The 21926-nt window shown below is 37.3% G+C and overlaps 1 pseudogene; it reads left to right on the top strand.

Moving 5' to 3' along the window:
• The window catches only part of LOC102441515, a 51320-nt pseudogene extending 34541 nt beyond the window's left edge, over nucleotides 1-16779 (top strand).
• Nucleotides 16780-21926: the final 5147 nt, after the last annotated feature.

The raw sequence follows: 21926 nt of genomic DNA, 5'->3' as shown, positions 1-21926 counted from the left end.
TCTTGTGAAGCATAAATTAGATCATATAAGTATTGCCTTAGGACGGAGGAAGCAATAAATTAAAAGGTCTTAATATCTGCCTTCTTATTTTATCTTTTCTATTGTCTATATTAAAAATAAATCCATATACATTTACCTAATGTTCAGTAACGTGTAGTTTATATTTGATTACTGAACAATTTTCAAAACAAGATTATATGGGTAGAGTATCATTTTATGTTACATGCTATAACGTATCTGAAATTTCTTCTTAAGAAAAAAATTGAAAAAGGAGTTGAAAAAAATCTTTATAAAAAAGGAACCGGCTTAATTTTATTTGAAATGCCGCCCCCCCCTCCACTATTGAAATCTTACAGTACTGATGTTTTCTACAATGCACTGCATAAAATGCTAAACTATCCTGAAGTAGTATTTCTCAGTCCATCTCTAACCAAACAGGCTAATAAGTTTCTAAATGTACAAAGCCTACACTCCTGTTTAAAACTTGAATGGATATCGTCGGAACTTGGTTGTGATACAACGATAATGGAGAAGAAGACACAAAGAACACAATCAGTCAAGCTGTGCTTTGTGTTAGTCGTCAGAGCTATGGGAAAAAGCCAACTTAGAAAAGTCTAATTTCTTTTTTTATAAAATACAAAAATGTTCTGCCATTCTGCCTCAGAAAACATTTCATTTTCTTTAAAATCTATTTATACTTTACACCCTTTCCACAATCTCTAAGAGAAGTGGGTTAGGAGGAGCCAAAGTCATAGCTAACTCTTATAGCTCTGACTCTATGCCCTTGCTGGGACTCACCATCAGAGTTGTCTCCACACTATGCTATTACACTGCAATTTGACACTACTTTGCTGAAAAAGAAAAACAAATTATATGACTGTGCTGTTTAGAAAGCAGCATTTTGAGATAAAATCTCCTTTGATGTCTTCTATTCCACAGTGGTTGAAACATCGACAATATCCATTTTGAGAAAAAGCTGTTGGTCATGGTTTGGCACCAGTTACAACCTCGAACTCCATATATGTATTTCTTTCATCATTATGACTTTTGAAATTGAAAATACTTTGAAATCTCAAAACATTTAGTTCAACTTTTATTTCTCCCCTGGTATTTCATCCTAAAGGAAACTGTTTTACTCCCTGATAAAATGTTAATCTAGATAGTTCTCTTTATAAAAAGTAAGAGGAATTGCCTTATTATCACTATTATATTATTCATTTATTTGATGTTTGCACACTGAGTTTCAAAGATAAAAGGTAAAAGTTTTCTATTTTCTGTCTCCTATTAAAGGATATATACTTTTAATCAAAATAATTTCAGTGAAGCCTGCCAAGTAGAAGAATGTACTAAGTGCCAAATATAGCAGTAGCACAAAGATTGAAATAAACAGTTCTTAGTATGGAAGGAGGAGAAGGGTGAACTAGACTAGGGTTGACCTAAGAGAATCTTCATAGAGGAAATTACTGAGATGGAGCTTAACAGATCAATAGGATTTCTAATGGTATAAGATGTGAAAGGTGGAACCTTTCCTTTCATTGGAACTATTTTACAATTCTCTAAGTTTTAGGTATCTGATAACAGTGAAAAATAATTACTGTCAATGGATATGCAAAATTATGTCCAATTCAGTTGCCTTCTTTCTCGCACCAAGTAAGCATTCGTTGCCTCCATTTGCATGCACTCATTTAAAAATTCCCAAATGATAAAAGTCTCTGGTCTTTGAATTCTCCATTAACCTGGTTAAAATATCATCTTAATAATGAGTTAAATATAATATCTATTTTTTAGTTTATATCTCAGTGACACCTTATTTTGTAAATTATCTTTTAATCTGGAGAATATAAACATCAAATATGCATTGACAATAAGATACATCCTTCGAAATGAACCATAAGTCTAATTTGATAGTGTGTCATAGTTACACCAGCCTCTGTCCTTCTCAGGAGACATTACAAAGACTATGATGAGGTTTAGTAGCAATTGGGTGAATAATAGGAGAATTAAAAGAGAAGAAACAGGAAGTTTAGGAACCTAAAGGCAAATTTAAAAAAAAGTTAAATTAAAGAATTGATTCCAAGTTGGTCCAAAGGTGAGGGGAGAGTTTCAAATACAGAGGCCATCAGAACCAAGCACACGAGCTCTTCAAGGACATCCACTTCTTCTCAAGGGCAATAGAATGATACTAAACAAATTTAAGACAGGAATGTGATGATGAATTTTATCTTTTTATTCAATCTACCTGTTGGTAGGAAAATACATTTAATAGTGGCAAGGTGGATACATGGAAACTGATTAAGTATTAAGTAGAAAAGAAATATTACACATTTATTTATAAAACAGCATCTTCAACATAAAATTCAATATATGTTGAATAAATTTATTAAATGAGCGAGTGTGGAATGTAGAATTCGAAGTAACTCATAGAACTCTGGATTATATAATTGGGTGATAACCAGTGCTATTTACTCAGATGTTTATCATATAAGAAAGCCTTAAATATGCTTAAATATTGATAACATATAATAAAGAGAAAAGATGAAAATAAAGAATAAAGAAAGAATATTCCACCAAAGAAAGTAGGAGAAAATAAGATACAGTGACCAGAGTGAAGAGACTGTATCTCTTTTTAACAGGGGAAAGAGTTTAGCGTACCAATTTATTTAGGTTGGTATATTTAGAAGGTGACTTCATGGAGTTTTTCCCCTTATAATTGCCTCTATTTCATCTTCTAAACAGAAGGCAAAGTCACATCTTGAGAAAGAGAAAAGTGGTAGCAAAATTAGCACAGTTTGAGAAAAGTACAGAAAATTAAAATAGACATTGTGAAAAGTATGACAGAGAGTCAAGAGGGAAAAAATGGAATAACATTTGACATTGCTAAGATCCAGCTGACATCGATGATCTTCATGCATCCTAAGCTTCAAGTTGTATTATTTACTCCCGGCACTGCCAAGCTGCCATCACAACAGCAGTTGATAACCAGGTACATATGACTTGAGAGTTTCACCAATGAAATGTAATACAAGGGAAAGCTAGTAAGTTGAGGTTATTAAAAATAAAGCAGTTTAAATGACTCACTGTGAATCTAATGTTACAGAGAAAGCAATAAAATTACAAGTGTTATTCACTAAGCAGAAAGTGGGAGATCAATATATTGATGGGTCTGATGAGGTCATAGAACAAGGGAAATAGGAGAGACTGAGAAGGGAGGCTGGTTACAGAAATGATTTGTGAATTAGTGAATTAAAGATAAAAGAGCTGGCAATGAAAAGAGGGAGTTTGTTTATTTCAGTGCCCATTCTCATTCTGCATGGAATTGGGCTGGTTGCTTAATATTTCTGACACTTTTTCTATTCAGTACAATGGCATAAGCCAGTGCTTCTCAATTTTATAAATTTTATAAATTTGGCACTTCCTGTCCTTAAGTTTATCTTTCAACTCCCTTCTTTACTTCATTGTCCAACTTACATGCTTTAAATGTTTTTCTTCCCTTTAGAGAACATCAAAGTTTTTCTTCACTCTGTTTTCCTTCCAATCTGAAACTAAAATGAACTATTCTAGAAAACACAGGCAGAACTCTATTCACGTTAGCCTTGCAATCACACTGGGATTTCAACGATGGTCCTTTAATCAAAACTTCTGCAGAGTCAATCCTAAGAAGTCCCACGTTTTATCCCAATTCCGCCTCCAAGACAAGTACCAAGTATTTTATAATCATTCACGAAATTTTACATAGCAACCACATAAGCTAAGAGAATGGGATACCACTGTACAATACATGTGGAGTGTTCCACTTGTTTTACTGATATAGAAATTAATCTGTCATCAACACAAAAAACTCTGATTGGTATGGGAGTCAGAACTTTTTTACTGCCTATTTACTACTACTCATGCCGAGGCACTCTTAATCTCATAACGTGTTGCATGACAGCAGGTTTGATTCTTATACAACTTGAAGTGTATTTTCTGAAATCAAAGGAAGCATGGCCTCTGTTTCATCTTAACACAAAGTCGTTCTCTCTCTGCCACAGTAACTGCATTTATTGCAAGTGAATCTTAAATGGTTTTGAAAAAAAAGTGTTATATTATCTTTTCAAATGTTGTTTCCATTCATATTACAATTATATCTCAGACCAGTAATACACTTTTCTTACAAAAATAAAAAGAGCAATTACTAAGCATCTCATAATATTGTTTGTGATAACAAAAACAGAAAATGAACAAAAACAGAACCCATCTCTAAGGAGATATTTGGATAAATTTCACTACACCTATACTATAAAATAGTTTGAAGCATTTCAAATGAATGAGGTAGATCTATATGTACTAAAATGGAAGTGGAACATAAATTATGTGGGGAGAAAAAACAAATGATACGAATACCGGCTTCAACATTTATAAGAAAAACCAAGTGTGTGTGTATAGAGTGGATACAAATCTCTACTTCACACTCAGGTGTTCAAAAATATAACTTTTAAAATGTTCTAATTCAGTTTAATCTTTACATTGGTGGAACTTTAATCTCAATGAATTTGGGAATTCAGTCAGTTTGGCTTAATACCAGTTTTCTATTGTGTTATAAACAATTACCAAAAACATATCAACTTCAAACAGCAGACGTGCTATCTTATAATCTCTGCAGGTCCTAGTCTGGTCCTGGTTTACCTGTGTCCTCTGCTCAGCGTCTCACAAAACTGCAATCAAGGTGTTGGCCAGACTGTGGCTTGACTGGAGAAAGCGTCCACTCCCAAGGTCCTGGGGACTGTCGGCAGAATTCATTTCCATGCAGTTGGTGACTGAGGGCTCCAGCTTCTTGCTGGCTATTGACTGGAAGCACCTTAGCTCCCGGGCCGCCTGCAGTTAATTCCCAAGGCCCGTGCACAGCTCCTGGCCACGCGGCCTTCACACAGGGCCCCCTGCTTTGGTGAGCCAGCCAAAGCCCTGGGAGCAGTCCGCTAACAAGATGGATCTCCCTGGGCATATCACGGAAATGGCACCCACCTCTGCCCAGCCCATTGCAGGGAAGAACACCCCGCAGTCATGATGGACTGCTTTAAGCCTGGTCTGGCCTGGCGCCTCCCAGTGGCATGTGGACAGGCCGGGCTGGTCTCGGAGCCACTGGGCGCCACACTCTGCTCTCTGCGAGGCTCCTTCCCCCAAACCATGAAGTCAATTTCCCAGGCCAGGTCCCCGAGGCAGAGCAGCCTGCGGGGCTGCTGCTCTTCCTAGGCCTCACCCTGCAGCAATTTGGCTTCCATATCCGCCACCACAGTCCCTGCCAGCCCCCTGCGGGCCCATCAGCTCTGAGGTGGAGCTGAGACACAGCCCTGCGACAGGCTCTGCCATCAGGAGACCAAGATGAGAGCATAGGTGGCCCCGGACATGCTGCTCCTGTCAAGGCTCAAGCAGGCCGCCCCCTCCTGCCTCTGCAGTCCCCTCTCCCCCTGCCTTGGCCTCCAGTTCTATGAGGAGAATCATCTCCAGGCCACAGGCCATCAGGGTCCCTCACGCAGGGCTGTATCACTGGGGCCTCGTGTTCTCGGTCACAGCGGAAAAGCACAATGTGTTGTTCTCCCTACAAGAATTGAGAGTTGTGTCCAAAAAATCTTACATAAGTTAAAAGGATGAATAAATTGACAAATGTAAATGCAAACCAATTTCCAACTCAAAGCAGTTAACAACCCACGTATTCTGGTGGGAAATAGCAGGTACTACTAATCTTTCACACAGAGGAACATGTACATATATAAGTTTTAATCAGGAGAGTCAGTAGAGTTGAGTATGGAAAAACCAAAGCTTTAATATAAATTCAATGAAAACTAAAGAATTACTTGATGTACATCCAGTCAGGATTTAGTCAAAGAAATTAAGAAAGCTTCAAAGCAGATTTTTTGGCAGTAGTTTTTTATCGAGTTTTTATAAATCACCAAAATCTATAACAATAAGCAAATCATATAAAGTCACTACAAGTATACATGCTTTCAAAACACGTTATGAAACAATCTTTTAGATTCTGCTCAGAAAATTAGACAATGTGTGTATGAGTTTGAGGTGGGGCGATGCCAACCAGTCCATCAGAGCTGCAAAATTGCTCAAGTGGTTCAATGTAACACATGCTTGAACGTAGTGACTAATTATTCAAGTCTGATTCTTTCCTCTCTGTTAAAGTTAATAAAATATAGGGTAGTGGATAATAACGTGGCCTCTAGATGAAAATTTAACAACTCTGAGTCTCCACTTTAAAATATATTACATGATAGTTTCATAATTAATGAGGTAATATACCTATTAAGTTGTATAATAATGCTTGGCACATAAAAAAATGCTCAATAAATTTTGACTACATTTATTGAGGAAAACATGCACACATACATAAGGGATGTAGAGGTGTGTGTGTATTATACACAGTTGTAAGTATACACATATAAATGCTATCTTATATAACATGCAGAGAAACTCCCTTTTTACATAAAAATTAATGAAAAAATATATTCCAATATAGAGTTGTACTTTAGCATTTCATGGTAACTGAACACACAAAATGTTAAATTTAATTAAGTTATTTAAGCAACAGTAGGACTTGCCAGCTTCCAAAAGTCAAAATGGAAGAGAAAAGTACACTGAGAAAAGCACATTGTGGGCTGCGTAATTCACTGTGACTTTTAGCTACAAAATACTTAAATTGTCAAAAATGAATAATTGCCAAATGCTTGCTTCACTTTGTGTTGTTTAGACAGCTCTGCAGCTACTTGATCCAACTTCATAACTTACTTCAGTAATAGCAGTTAGTTTGGTATTTTTCAATTTCTGAGACTATGAAATGTTATTATAAACTTTCCAAATACCAGCAATTTTATTTCTTCTAATGCAATTCTGCAAAATTTTTCTATGTAGTGGCAATTATGTTAAAAGCATATGCAGCAACACATTGCAATCTGAAGAATAACACATTTTTCACTTAAATATACTGTATTTTACTTGCACATTTCTGTATTTAAAATTTATTATTTATGTAATTACTTAAATAATATCTTACAAATGTATTATAATATGACCTATCTCACCAGGATGAGGCTAATTACTCCATGATAAAATGTACTATGTCACCAATTGCTGGCAAGGATACAGAGAAACTATTTCTCCTATGATATTGAGCATGTAAAATGACATAGCTGCTCTGTAAAATATTTTGACAGTTTCTTAATAAAAACAAGACAGAACAAAATACCCTTATTGCATGACTCAGCAATCTCACTACTAGCCATTTATCCAGGGGGGTCGGGGGGGGGGGTGAGAGAAACAACTTATGTTGATACAAAAATGTACATGTGGCACTTTATTTGTAATAGCCCAAACTAAAAACAACCCAGATGTCCTAGTGTAGATTAATGGTTAAACATACTGTGTTGCATCCATATCATGGGCACTACTTAACAATAAGCAGGAACAGACTATACAGAGAACAACTTGTAGTACCCACAATGGAATTATACCTTACTTCAAAAAATATATTGGATGATTGTATGTATCTGACCTTCTTTAAGTGACAAAATTATAGTGATAGGATGGGAGGAGATGTGTGAGAAAGGTATAACTATAAGGAGGTAGCAAAAGGAATTTTGTGGTGATGGTTATAATATGGTTCTAAACATGTGATTAAATTGTATAAAATCACACACACACACACACACACACACACACACACACGTACAGGTAAAACTGTTGATATCTGAATAAAGTCTTCAATTGTACCAATATCACTTTCCTGGTTTTGATACTGACCATATCAAAGATAAACAAAGCCAGACACTAGTTAAAATGCTAAGGACAAATTTTAGTTAGTATATATATTACAGTAGAGAAGAGTTCAGCATAAACTTAAATCAGCTTTTGCTTTTTCAAGGGAGAATGGTATTCGGGAAGGAGGTGAGTAGGGACTCACTGCTGTCAGGGAAGTGAAAAGTTACAAAAAGCTGGAAGGGGAAGGGTTGCTAACTGGTATATGAACTGGGATTGCTAACTGGCCCTTATTAAAGTTAAGCTCCTGCCCTCTCACAGACACGAAGAGACAGGAGCCCTATCTTCAGGTGTTGGCTGGAAAAAACAGTAACTTCTTTTGGCAGTCTTAAGTTTTCTCAGATAGACACTTCTAGGCTATGATCATCCCAGAGATGAGACCCCTCCTTCTTCCCTTCTTCTCTTCTACTCTCTAAAAAATCAATGGAAAAAGTATACTTGAGTGAGAATTAACAAAAGAAAAATAAATACATAAAAGTAGTTTGATGAGATGAGGGCACTTTGCATAATGCTTTCACAATTGATATTTATTATATACTAGAGGCCCGGTACACGAATTCATGCACATTGAAAAGAAATTAATTAGAAGAAATATTTTAATATCGCTATTTGCCCTTTCTCTATAATAAAAGTGTCAACCAAACTCATGTTAGACAATTACAGATAGAAACACAAGCGTGCAATTGGTGCCAGCTTGAGCTTTATCTATCAGTATATAGATAAACTTGCTTAATTAGACCTGCTTTCTGATTTAGAAAAACTTTTTCCAGCCCAGTGAAGCACCCCAACTTCTCTTTTAGGTAATTGTCAGCAACACAGCAGTAAATATCAACATGAAACAGATTATTATTGTAGATCACGCAGGGAGAACAAAGGATGAACTATTTAACTACAGCAGTGTTTGGCTATATTCTGCACAGTGAGAAAACCTGAAGTCATTTTCAAGGTCCACCATTTGTTACTTCTTTTCAGTCGGGTCAGGTTTTTAAACTTTCTAAATCTCTGTTTTCCGGCTAATGAAAAGAAAATAGTATTCTACGGAGTCTCCTATCTACCTACTCCAGGACTTCTGTAAGGATCAAATGAGATGAGGCATGGGAAAACACTTCACAGACATTTGGTTAAAATGTAAAATGTTTGCATCTGGCTATAAAGCAAGTTGTGTTCCTCGGCTGAATAAACTCCTAGGAGGCTAGTTGCTAGGGAGAGGAAGCTGGGTGTTGCTATGTGACGTCATTACCTGGTGCCCATAGCCCCAGTTTCTGGGCTGGGCTGGGCTGTGGGCTGCATTTTGTGCCATGGGGTTTCAGCAGCGTTGGCTGTGTTTTGGTGGGTGTTGCTCTGGGGTGGTGGCGAGGCCTGTGTCCCACTTCGGGGAAGCCGAGTGTTGCTTTGTCAGCACCAGGTCCGTGGTGCCATTTCTTTGTAAATGGCCAGTGCACATCACAGCAGCTCCTGCGTTGAGCGTCTGCCCCCTGGTGGTCAGTGCGCATCATAGCACTGGTCGGATGGTCATAGGGACACTTAGCATATTGGTCTTTTATATATATATAGATAGTTAATTTTTCGTGGTATAAATCCTAACTTAATTTAAAATAATTTTACATTAATTATAGTTATTATACTATCCATATAGATTTAGTATAATTTTTATCCTTTTGTTTTTGCCAGACTTACATAGAGTTCTGTAATCCTATTGTTAGGCTGGAAATTTTGCCTTTTTAAAAAGTTTGCATCTTAAAGGTCACTATAGTTGTCGGTAGTGAAAATGTACCTGCTATAGACTGTACTGCATAAAATACTCTATAAATGATTTATTTCATGTTTTTATAAAGGTATATGTTACTCTTTAGAAAACTGATTATCATAGTAAGAAGTGAGATGTTTCTTAAGAGTTTAGACCAATCTTTCTCTGGCTTAATAATTGAGCATTTAATGTGAATTGCTGTGAGAAATAGCATCCATTCTGTATGTTGCAGAAGTGTGGCTGGCAGCCAGGGTAAGCTAGACAAACAAGGTAAAAGGAAACTGAGATGAAGGAAAAGTTCTTTTATTCAATACTTTCATCTCACCAGGAATCATACTGAAGTCAGACTTGACCTCAAGCCATTCAAATGAAGACCCCAATACTATTGTAGTCACTAGTCTGCTGTGATAAAATCCTGAACAAAGCTTATAACTTATACTATATTCTCTATTGCATTTTTTGTTTGTTTTGTTTTGTGAGGTGAAAGCACAATGGCAAAGACTGTTTCAGCCCTTCATGAGGCAGAGCTACATGTATAACGTAAGGTCTTATGCGTTGGCTTAACTCCATGTCAGTACACTGTCAAAATAAAGAATGATGTATAAATCTATACACTGTGCCAACAGCAGCATATAAACTATCTGGAGTCCATCCAGCTCTGCATAGAGGGCACCTTTAGGCAGCAAGCCCAGAATATTCGTATGATGTCATATTAATGAAGGATGCTGTCAAGGGTAGAGATTTGTAGAATTTTTGACAGTGATATTTAGCAAAATGGGTCCAATTGTTTACATTCTATGTATCCTTTGTATTACAAAAATATCTTGTGTTTATTCTATAGTTTAATCATATCATTGTATGTGAATACAACTTAAACTCCTAATGAATAGAGATATACTAATAGAAATGTCAGGGATATTAAAAAGCACCTGATGTAGTTGAAAGCCAGGCTTATGTAACTAGAAAGAAATTATTACAATCAGAATTGTAAGAGAATAAAATAAATTGAGGAGGAGATACATGGTTGATATAGTCAGGCTTATATGCTTTCTGGTTTTCCAGGGCATGAAATGTAGCTACAACCTTGGGTTATTTGAAACTGTCATTTGAGAAATTTCTTCTCCTTACGTGGAAGTATTTCATTAAAAAAAAATAAATTGAGGTAACTCTGGGAAGATGAGCACGCTATCAAGGACTGGATCTGATAGCAACTGAGAATACTGCAGAAAACTGAATGGAGAAGTTAATGATAAAGCTGTTCGGAGCTGACCTCTATAACCATGGTTGTGACTTGAGATTTTCCACACCATAATAAACTCGGATATCATTTCTGTATATACCAGATAGTGACTTGCCTAGAGAGTGGTCTCTGGATGGGATAGGAGAGTAGGGTTGGAGAGATACATGGAAGTCCATGCAACCACACTGAATAAGGAGCAACAGTAAATTCAAGAATTATAGTCATAAAGATGGAAAAACCTTTAAGATTAAGTTGCTACTGATGGTAAGAAAATCAGGAGAGTTGTTTTTTTTTTAATCTGAAACGTCCCTCGTTTTTCTCATAAACACTTCTTATGAAACAAAGGCTGCGGCAAGTTAAAAATGCTCAAGCTGCTAATTCCTTAAAGCCATTTTCAAAAATAAGCAGTGATTCTGTGTTATTTTGACTCTATCCATAAAGTCTAGCATTTCCCTTCCTCATATGTTAGCAAAGGAACTTAAAAGAAGGCAGATTTTCAGATATTTTGAGTATGAAAAAAGGAAGATGCTGTATATATAAAAATGTATGCTTTATAACATACAGTAAAATGCCACACTTCCATGCCCTATTTCATTTCCAAGTATCTGATCCCTAATAGGAACAAACAGAGCAACAGTAATATTTTAATAATTGCCACCAGAATGTAAGATTTTTCAGCCACAATTCTTGTCAAATATATAAGTACTCTATAATTCACCCTACCTTAGGAAAACTCTATTCATTGTGTTTCTGTGTATACAGAACAATACCAAATAAAACATTTTTTAAATATAACTTCAACAACTTCCAGTATAGCTTTTAAAGTTAAAATTTGTTTTGTAGCATTGTGACGCATGTCAGAATGGAATGTTTATTCTACGTCCTTATTGTTTCACAGAAATAAAAAAGATGCTCTAGAATAAAATCTGAGCTTATTTATCTATTTACTGGTACAGGATTTTATAGCTGATGGAATTTGATGCGAAGCTTTTGGCTCGATACCTCTGGCTGGATTTATATACCATACAACTTAATTCACTAAACGTAATGATTCATTTCTAAAACTAACTTTCAAAATTTCTCTTATTAAGAAAAGTTAGGCTTGTTTCTTTGCATCAGCTATTAGCATGTCTCTATCACAAATAGTGTTGTTGTTTTTTAATCTACTTTACCTTATTGTAATAGAGATACACTAGCTTTCCAATGCTTAGATTTTTGGTAAATTGTCCTCCATCAATTGATTTTCAAATTGTCTTTATATTTACTTAACTTTTATTTTTTATACTTTTACTTGAAACAACCTCAAACTTGTGAGAAATTTGCTTGTTTTCCTTAACCGTGTTTTCAGCTCTGAACAAGTTCCTTTTTATTTTCTGTTATTATGTTATTCTTGCAATGACCTTGCAGTGCAATAACCTGAGCAACTCTTCATTCAAGAGCTGAATTTTCTCTAGTTCTTCTCTGTGTGTGGTCCCTCTGCAGACCCTTCAAACAGTAATTTTTTTTACATCATGATTAGGGTTTGTTACCCGTGAAAAGGCTACTCCAACATAAACTATTCTATTGTTACCAGAACCAGATAAAGCAAATTTCATTTTAAAGTCAACAATCATAAAAGCAAAAGAACAATTCTCATATATAAAAGTTTATTACACTTTTAGTATTTTCTGAGAAAGTTAGAAATGGATAGCTTAGCTTTCTGTGTGAAAATAATTTAATTCAACCAGTATAATCATTAAAAGGTAGGCAAAAAACATAAATTTTAAACACTGGAGTTATTTACATTTACAGATACAGGTACAGTGCATAGAGAAGTAAAAAAAAATTAAGAAACAAATACAAAGAGATTAATATCAATACCTTTTAAAAAATTGTCCTACAAAGAGGAAGAAAAGGAATGAATCATATAAAATGCTAAAGTGCCTTTAAAACAACTATTACTATATTTTTTATTTTATGAAAAGAGTAATTTGAGTTTCAGAGATATGAAATGATTGATTTGCAGTCTCAAACTTACTTATTTGGGGGGAATCTATATATATAAAAGCCTAAGTGACAGTTATGACTGGTTGACCAAACAACCGGTTGACCAGTCGCTATTACAACACACTGAACACTAGGGTGCAGACACTCAATGCAGGAGCTTCCCCCTGGTGGTCAGTTGTGCTCCCACAGCCAACCTCCCGCAGTCCCTCCCCCCGGCCAGCTGGTCCTGATTAGCCCCAATCGCCAGCCAGGCCGAGGGACCCCACCTGTGCATGAATTCATGCACCAGGACTCTAGTGGGGTATAAAACATGACTTTTCTGAGTCCAGTAACCAGAATGCCTTAATCCCTAACTTGTCAGGCATCTACCTTACAGACCAATAGATAGTTCCCTTTATATTGGGCAAGAGAAAGTCTGCTTATTCTCAGTGCAAAAATTTGTTTCCATACATCTTTGAAGAGGTATGAGATTCTGTCCTGGCCAGGTTGCTCAGTTGGTTGGAGCGTCCTCCCACACCAAAAAGGTTGCAGATTTGATTTCAGGTCAGGGCATATACCTAGGTTCCAGGTTCTATCTGGGTTGGTGTATGTATGGGAGGCAACCAATCAATGTTTCTCTCTCTCACTTTCCTTTCCTCACTTTCTAAAATCAATAATATATCCTTAGGTGAAGATGAAATAAAAAGGTATGGAATTCTTTTTATTCATCAATTTAGTTTGATTCATTTGTCTCCTTAATATTTCCTATCTAAAATAACACTTGGTTAAAGACAGAGTTCTACTGAAACATGATTTCTGTATTTTGAAATTAACTAACACTCAGCATTCTCTGAGGGAAAGTGGATAACTCAAAAATAAAAATAAATTATTTGTCATATTATCAGCTTTGTTACAGTCACTATAGAAATATTAGAATACACAACATCAAAAAACAAAATATCCATGATATTATTCAGAATAACTTGTGATAATTTTTTATCACCTTCCTGCAAGTAAACTTATTAAATTTGTAATTATTTAAAAAAACACACAGAACTGTCTCAACTAGTTACATTTAATTCTAAATGACAAAAAATATACAACTTCATGAATCCAGCTGCATCATTTAGAAAATATTCTCTTAATATAATGATTATGAGAAAGAAATACAGTTGAACTATGGTTCATTTTGATGTGTCCCTTGTAATTCTTTAGAAAAGGCTATAATGAAACACTTAGTGCCATTATGTATTTTATTTACCTATTCATTTCTGTTATTTCATTTTCTACAAAGCCACAAATTATGGTGAATTAGAAAATCTAATAAACAATATCACAATGTACACTATTTATAAAATTATGATTTTAAAATTTGATAACAATTTTAAATTTTATAGAACTTTCATCTATAAAACTGTTATATTCTACCAATTTTAAAGGCAAAGAGCTATAATTCATAGTTTACTAAGGTCATTAAATTATTGAGTATTCAGCATATGCATAAATATGTACAAATGTTAATTGATTAAAATATACGTACTTAAAACTTCTTGGTTTAAAGGATCTGTTTTGCTTCAAAAAAGTTTTTTTGGTGCCTGTGGCTGTACAATGGGATGGACACCCGCTCTTAAGAGTGTATTAAAGGGAAACCAAGATGGTGGCATAGGTTAACGCCGGAGTTTGCTGCCTCGAACAACCACTTCAAAAATACAACTAAAAGACGGAATGGACATCATCCAGAACCACAGGAAGGCTGGCTGAGTGGAAGTTCTACAACTAGGAGGAACCGAGAATCAGAGGAGGCGCAGTGCTGAAGTAAAATACTAAGGTGCGGCGTGCGCGCGGCGCGGACTGGTGGCTGAGGGCGCAGTTGACTGTTTCAATCCGGAGGGAGCCTCAGACTCTGAGCTCCAGATCTGGGCGAGTCTCTAGGGACCCAGACTCAAATGGGAGAAGCGGGACTATCGGGCTACGGTCCCTCCGAGGTTTGCAGCAGTTGCTGGGACAGAGGCAGAGCCCCTGGGGATGGACTGAAAGCAGCCATAACTGCTCCCTCCTCTGCCCTGTTGATCCCGTGGGACCCACCCCGCCCAAGCCCTGCACAGAGCCATTTGCCGGATAGCCTCAGGCAAAGGCTAGATTAGCACCTCCCTAGAGGACACAAGTTCTTCCACTGCAGACACAGCTGATTATCATAGCCAGTCGGCCTGGAGGTCAAATCCCTCTAGTATTAACTACAACAATCAAGGCTTAACCACAACAAGACTGCGCACAAAGACCACTAGGGGGTGTACCAAGAAAGCGTAAAAAATGCGGAGACAAAGAAACAGGACAAAACTATCAAGGGAGGATATTGAGTTCAGAACCACACTTTTGAGGTCTCTCAAGAGGCTTCTAGAGTCTGTCGATAAACTTGATGAGATGTACAGGAAATCTAATGAGACCCTCGATGGTGTGATAAAGGACCATCTAGAAAGTAAGCATACACTGACTGAAATAAAGAATATTATACAGACTCCCAACAGCAGACCAGAGGAGCGCAAGAATCAAGTCAAAGATTTGAAATGCGAAGAAGCAAAAAACACCCAACCGGAAAAGCAAAATGAAAAAAGAACCCAAAAATACGAAGATAGTGTAAGGAGCCTCTGGGACAGCTTCAAACGTACCAACATCAGAATTATAGGGGTACCAGAAGATGAGAGAGAGCAAGATATTGAAAACCTATTTGAAGAAATAATGACAGAAAACTTCCCCCACCTGGTGAAAGAAATAGACTTACAGGTCCAGGAAGCGCAGAGAACCCCAAACAAAAGGAATCCAAAGAGGACCACACCAAGACACATCATAATTAAAATGCCAAGAGCAAAAGACAAAGAGAGAATCTTAAAAGCAGCAAGAGAAAGAAACTCAGTTACCTACAAGGGAATACCCATACGACTGTCAGCTGATTTCTCAACAGAAACTTTGCAGGCCAGAAGGGAGTGGCAAGAAATATTCAAAGTGCTGAATACCAAGAACCTACAACCAAGAGTACTTTACCCAGCAAAGCTATCATCCAGAATTGAAGGTCAGATAAAGAGCTTCACAGATAAGGAAAAGCTAAAGGAGTTCATCACCACCAAACCAGTATTATATGAAATGCTGAAAGGTATCCTTTAAGAAGAGGAAGAAGAAGAAAAAGGTAAAGATACAAATTATGAACAACAAATATGCATCTATCAACAAGTGAATCTAAGAATCAAGTGAATAAATAACCTGATGTACAGAACGAACTGGTGATTATAATAGAATCAGGGACATAGAAAGGGAATGGACTGACTATTCTTGGGGGGAAAAGGGGTGTGGGAGATGCGGGAAGAGACTGGACAAAAATCGTGCACCTATGGATGAGGACAGTGGGTGGGGAGTGAGGGCGGAGGGTGGGGTGGGAGCTGGAAGGAGGGGAGTTATGGGGGGGAAAAAAGAGGAACAAGTGTAATAATCTGAACAATAAAGATTTAATTAAAAAAAATAAAAAATTTAAAAAAAGTTTTTTTTTTCATTTTGTTAGAACTAAAATTGAAAAGAATAATCAACCTTATAAATTGAAATTCTTTTTCTTTTAATTTAACTGAAGCTTCTTCCACAATCTAGGATATGAGTTCTCTAAAACATTTAGATGTATTACTTGGAAAATACCCTTGACTTAAAAAGAATTACTGAACTATTTAGCTCATAAACAAGCTATTTGTATATTTACTCTAAATATTGAAAAACTTATGTATTAATAATAAAAAGAAGACAGGGGTGCAATCTCATTACACACTTCAAAAAATGCTGATCATTTACCTCAAGAAAATTTATTTTTAAATTGTGTTTTTATCCATGCAATCCAATAAATGGTCTTAAATTTCACAAAAGCATTTATAGGTATTCTTAAAATTTACATTCTTATTTTGATTTCACAGGTATTAAACTGAAAGGTACAAATAACAAACTCATTATCACACTTCAGGTTGTTTTGGAGAATGGTTACACTTCGGTGGAGTGAAGAGTACCAGAAAAATAATGTCTAACTCATAAATGTAGCATAGAATAGGTTGTAAAGAGGAGAATAGAATTGATAGGTTACATGGTTCTATTCAATTTACTCTTATCTCAAGAAAACTTTGGTGTGTAATTTCAGACTCTATAATTTCCACAATTAATTATTTATGGATTCAGCCCAGAAAATATGCTACAGTTTGTTAAATCATTAGGAATTTTCTTCTAAGAACTATTAGGTACAGAATACTTTGTTTTTGTAGTTAGATGAACTAAATAAAGATTTATTATTATACTAGAGGCCCAGTGCATGGATTCATGCACCGGTGGGGTCCCTCAGCATGGCCTGTGGGGATCAGGCCAAAACCAGTAGTCCAACATCCCCCAAGGGATGTAGTAGTGCATGAGGCAGCTGGCGGCCAGGGAGGAGTCTGTATCCGGGTAGGGCGCTGTGCCACTCCTGCTCATCACGGCCCCACAGTGCCTGCTGTTGCAGTGGCTCGGTAGGCTCGCTGCCACTCTGCTGCAGTCTCTGTGTGCCCATCCTAAGGGGATACTGGCACGCTCATGACTGAAAAGTGGCTGTAGGCTTGTGCCCAGTCAGTCCCAAGGCCAGTCCTGAATCCAGTCCTGGTCCAGAAGGGGAGGAGCACGCAGGGGGAGTGTCCACAGAAGAGACTCGCCAGCTGTGAGCCTGGCATCTGGTGCCCATCGGTCAGCTGAGTCGTGCTCCTGCTGTGTGAGTGCACTGACCACCAGGAGGAAGCTCCTGTGTTGAGCATCTGCCCCTTAGTGGTCAGTATGCATCATAGTGACTGGTCAAACAGTCGAATGTTTGAAAGGTCAAATGTATGCTTTTATATATAGAGAGAGAGATTTACTTTGCCTGAGACTAAAAACTCTGACTGAGTGGAACAGTTATTTCCTAGTATAAATTTTATAAATGCTCTGATTAAAATTGTTTCTTCTTTTTATTATATGTAGTAGCATAAGGTGACCAAACAGGCCTTTATTAAGCACTAACTCTCTTTCTGAACTTCTATTAGGCATTTTTTATAAATGCCTTCTCAATTTGTGATAATTAAAAAGCAATCATTTATTACAAAAGAATTGTGTATTCATTTCTGTTTATTTTTCTCATTTTATTATAACTCATAGGAGACATAGTGGCTTCGCATATTTACTTTAGAAACGAAATTCTGTCTAACACAGCTGTGTGTGTGTTTTGGAAGCCACTTATCTAGCAAAAACTAAGCATTGCAGGAAGTTAATCCTCATATAACAAATTAGTAATAAGTATAATACTTTAGCACACTTTTATGTATTAAATGAAAAATTTAAATGCAATAGTCAATACATAAAGTACCCAAAATCAGGGAGCATTATGAGTACAAATTTTGTTATGAACTTCAAACATCATTCTGCACAAGAAGTAATTTCTAACACCTGGCATTTTGGGTAGTTCTTTTGAAATAATAGTTTCTGGCCTTAGGTATATTTCTACTTTTAACTTAGTTAAAAGTAGAAATATAAAAGCATGATTTTCAGTTTTGCATCAAACACTTTGCTACTCTTATAGATTATCTTAAAGGGATGGACCATGATCGGCCTTGCAAAGTTTTCATGATAATGGATCTCATTTACAACTATTCACCTCATACCAAAGAAGAATAATCCCTATAAAATTTTAACACATCCACCATATTTTGATATAAATCAAAAGCATTTTTTTAGATGGACACATTTTTAAATGGAGATATACTGTGTGTATAGCAGCCTTTAATGTGTTTCTCCCAAAGTATCCCTAATATATTTATTACAACTCAAAGAAAATCTATAGCTCAGAAAATACATTAAACATTTAGATGAGCTGAAACCGGTTTGGCTCAGTGGATAGAGCGTCAGCCTGTGGACTGAAAGGTCCCAGGTTCGATACCGGTCAAGGGCATGTACCCTGGTTGCGGGCATACCCCCAGTAGGAGATGTGCAGGAGACAGCTGATCGATGTTCCTCTCTCATCGATGTTTCTAACTCTCTATCTCTCTCCCTTCCTCTCTGTAGAAAATCAATAAAATATATTTTTTTTAAAAAGTCCTTTAAAAAAAATTTAGATGAACAATAAATAAAACTATTGCTAGAATCTGAAAAATGTCTGAGTTCTAATCATAAATGACTGGTTTTATTCTCAAAATTTCAAGTTTTAGCTCACAATTTTGGCATTTGAAATATTTACCATTTTCGATCCACTAAGTAGCTCAGTTTCTATGCCCATCATGAAACTAGAGGAGCAAGTCCTCTCCTAAAAACACAGCCTGTTCAGGTCCCCTGCTGAACTTCACCCTCAGGAGCTCTCCTTGGATAACTGGACTGCTTGTTTGAGGATCAGCTCTAGAATACACAGTGCTGTTTGTCATTCAGCTTTATAAACGTAAAATCAGCCCATCTTCTGCTAACCTGAAAGGAGGAGAAAAAAAAAAGACTTCTAATCAACAACAAAAGTTTAAAAGTAAACACGCAACCAAGCAATCTATTAAAAGAGCTTTCTACCATTTACATTGAAGAAACCATGGATCTCACCCAGCAGTTTCTTGAAAACAAATCTTTGGATGACATTTTGCATAAATCTTCAGTGCAGAGTGAAAATACTTGACCATCTCACAGATGTGGTGAAAAAGCCTTGCAATCTTTGGTCAACAATAGAAATGAAAAATTTTATGGGAAAATAATTGGTTATGTAACTTCTGGCCTAAATGTAAAGGACATAAAAAGGTGATATGACTTTATGTAATTATGGAATATTAAAAATCTGATTCTGATTAGTCTTGACTGTTAGGCTAATATCCTTAGAAAGAGTAAGTTTTAGAGAAAGCTGATTTCATTTTCTTCACAGGTCTAAGAATATGGTTGTTCAGGAGGTAATATTTATATGACTATTCTGTAATAAAACGTGTTTATGACATTTACTTTTCAGAATCAATCAAAGACAAAGCATGAAAAAATTATAGCTATGTAATAAAATGCAAATGTACTAAATGCTGATACTGTGAAAGGAGATATCCTTGAGGAGATGAGGGAGAGATAGAGCAGTACAGTTCCAGCATCCTATCTAATAAAGAGGGAAAATGCTAATTGACTGCCCTGCCCTCAAAAATGTTGGCGCCCACAGCCAATAAAGAGGGAATATGCTAATTGACTGCCCTGCCCTTAAAGATGGTGGCGCCCACAATCAATAAGGAGGGAATATGCTAATTGACTCCCCCACCCTCAAAGATGGCAGTGCCCACAGCCAATAAAGAGGGAATATGCTAATTGACTGCCCCCCTCAAAGATGGCGACACGCACAGCCAATAAGGAAGGAATATGCTAATTGACTGCCCCACCCTCAAAGATGGCAGTGCCCACAGCCAATAAGAAGGGAATATGCTAATTGACTGTCACACCCTCAAAGATGGTGGTGCCTACAGCCACAAGATGGCGGTGCTCAGTCCCATTAGTACCCAAACCGCCCAGGGCTGGCCCAAGGCGCAGACAAGCCTCAGATGGCGGCTGCCCAGCCGCCCAGGGCTCCCGAGGCTCAGGTAACCAGGGCCGGCTGAGGCTTGCGCTGCCGGCAGTGGCAGCAGCAGAGGTGTGATGGGGGCATCGCTTTCCCCTGATCGCCGGGTCACCTCCCGCCCCTGAGGGCTCCTGAACTGTGAGAGGGGGCAGGCTGGGCTGAGGGCCCCCCCCTCCAGTGCATGAATTTTCAGGCACCAGGCCTCTAGTTTAATATAAAAAGAAGTCAAAGTATACTATCTAAACCTGATGGATCAAAATTACATTTTAACACTGTATTCAGACTTATAAGTGTTAGAAAAAGAAAAAACAAAAAGTAAATCTAACAAAGATTAGAAGAAATGGGACAGTGAAAAGGAAAGATAGTATGAGTCAGCTACCTATTTCACTTCTTGTAGAAAGGAGTAAAAAGATAGGGTCTATGTTGATAAATAGGAAGCAATGTAGAAACATATTGCTTACAATTAAAGAGATGATTACCAGAAGAAATAAGAACAGGAATCATCATATATCATTATTTCCAAGAAACAGGGTTGGAATTAGGGCAAGTTTTTCAACATGGTCCTTTTTTTAAACAATGCTTATGTCCATTTTGGAATTTACAAAAGAAAGGGGGAAAAGAACAAGTTCTGAGTTAATCATAGACCTTTTATAATTAAAGATGAATATTAAATTAATGCTTTAATTGAATGTATGCACTCTAACCCTTATGCAATAAAATAAGATGTATAAATAGTGAAGTGATTAAAAAAATTGCAACATTGGCTCATGAGATTTATTTATCCCTCTAATCATTAACTATTAAAAGCTGCTATATAAGATTAAATCTATATAAATATATATATACTAAAACCCTAATATGGAAATAGACCAAATGGTGGAACAACTGAACAACTGTTCTCTATGACGTGAGCTGACTACCAGGGGGCATGCATGGAATATGGTGGGTGTCAGCAGCAGGCAGAGAGTGCAGAACATGGTGGGCGTTGGCCGTGGCGGGATGGTGGAGTAGGTGAACAGGGGCACCAGACCAAGGCGGGACGCCGGTCACTGTCATCGGGTTGAGCCTCTGGTGGTTCCTGAAAATTCCTTGCTCCCGCATACCATGGTCCCGCCCAATGCTTGCACCTGCTGCTGGCGCTGGCCCCGCTCACACCTGCTTCTGGCACTGGGGCCACAGCTCACATCTTCTGCCAGCACCTGGCGCTGGCCCCAATCACTCAGCGCTGTCAGCAAGTGCGAGCGGTGGCTGCCAGCCCTGATTGCCCCTGAGGACTTTACCTCTCCCTGCTCCTGAGGGGCGATCTGTGGAGAGGGCTACAGTGTTTGGGCAGGTTAAAGCCTCAGGCTAATGAGAGGGCACAGTCCTCTCATCGCCACATGCAAGTCTCAGCTTGGAGGGCAAAGCCCTCCCAGCACAATTATAGTCAAAGGCTATAGTTGTAAGCTTGAACCTATGGTTCAAACCTGTGGTCCCACATGGCTGAGTGATATGGGCTGCAGGAGGTGCATCAAGTAAACAAAGCTTGAGCAGGTGCATGTAATTGAGTAGATTCGAAACCCACAAGAATGTTGCAAACATCTTGAACACGCCCTTAC

Source organism: Myotis lucifugus, unplaced genomic scaffold (genome assembly GCF_000147115.1).
Source record: "Myotis lucifugus unplaced genomic scaffold, Myoluc2.0 scaffold_64, whole genome shotgun sequence".
Taxonomy (NCBI): Eukaryota; Metazoa; Chordata; class Mammalia; order Chiroptera; family Vespertilionidae; genus Myotis; species Myotis lucifugus.
The sequence above is the reverse complement of the archived record's forward strand: the minus strand, read 5'-3'. Positions and strand labels throughout refer to the sequence as shown.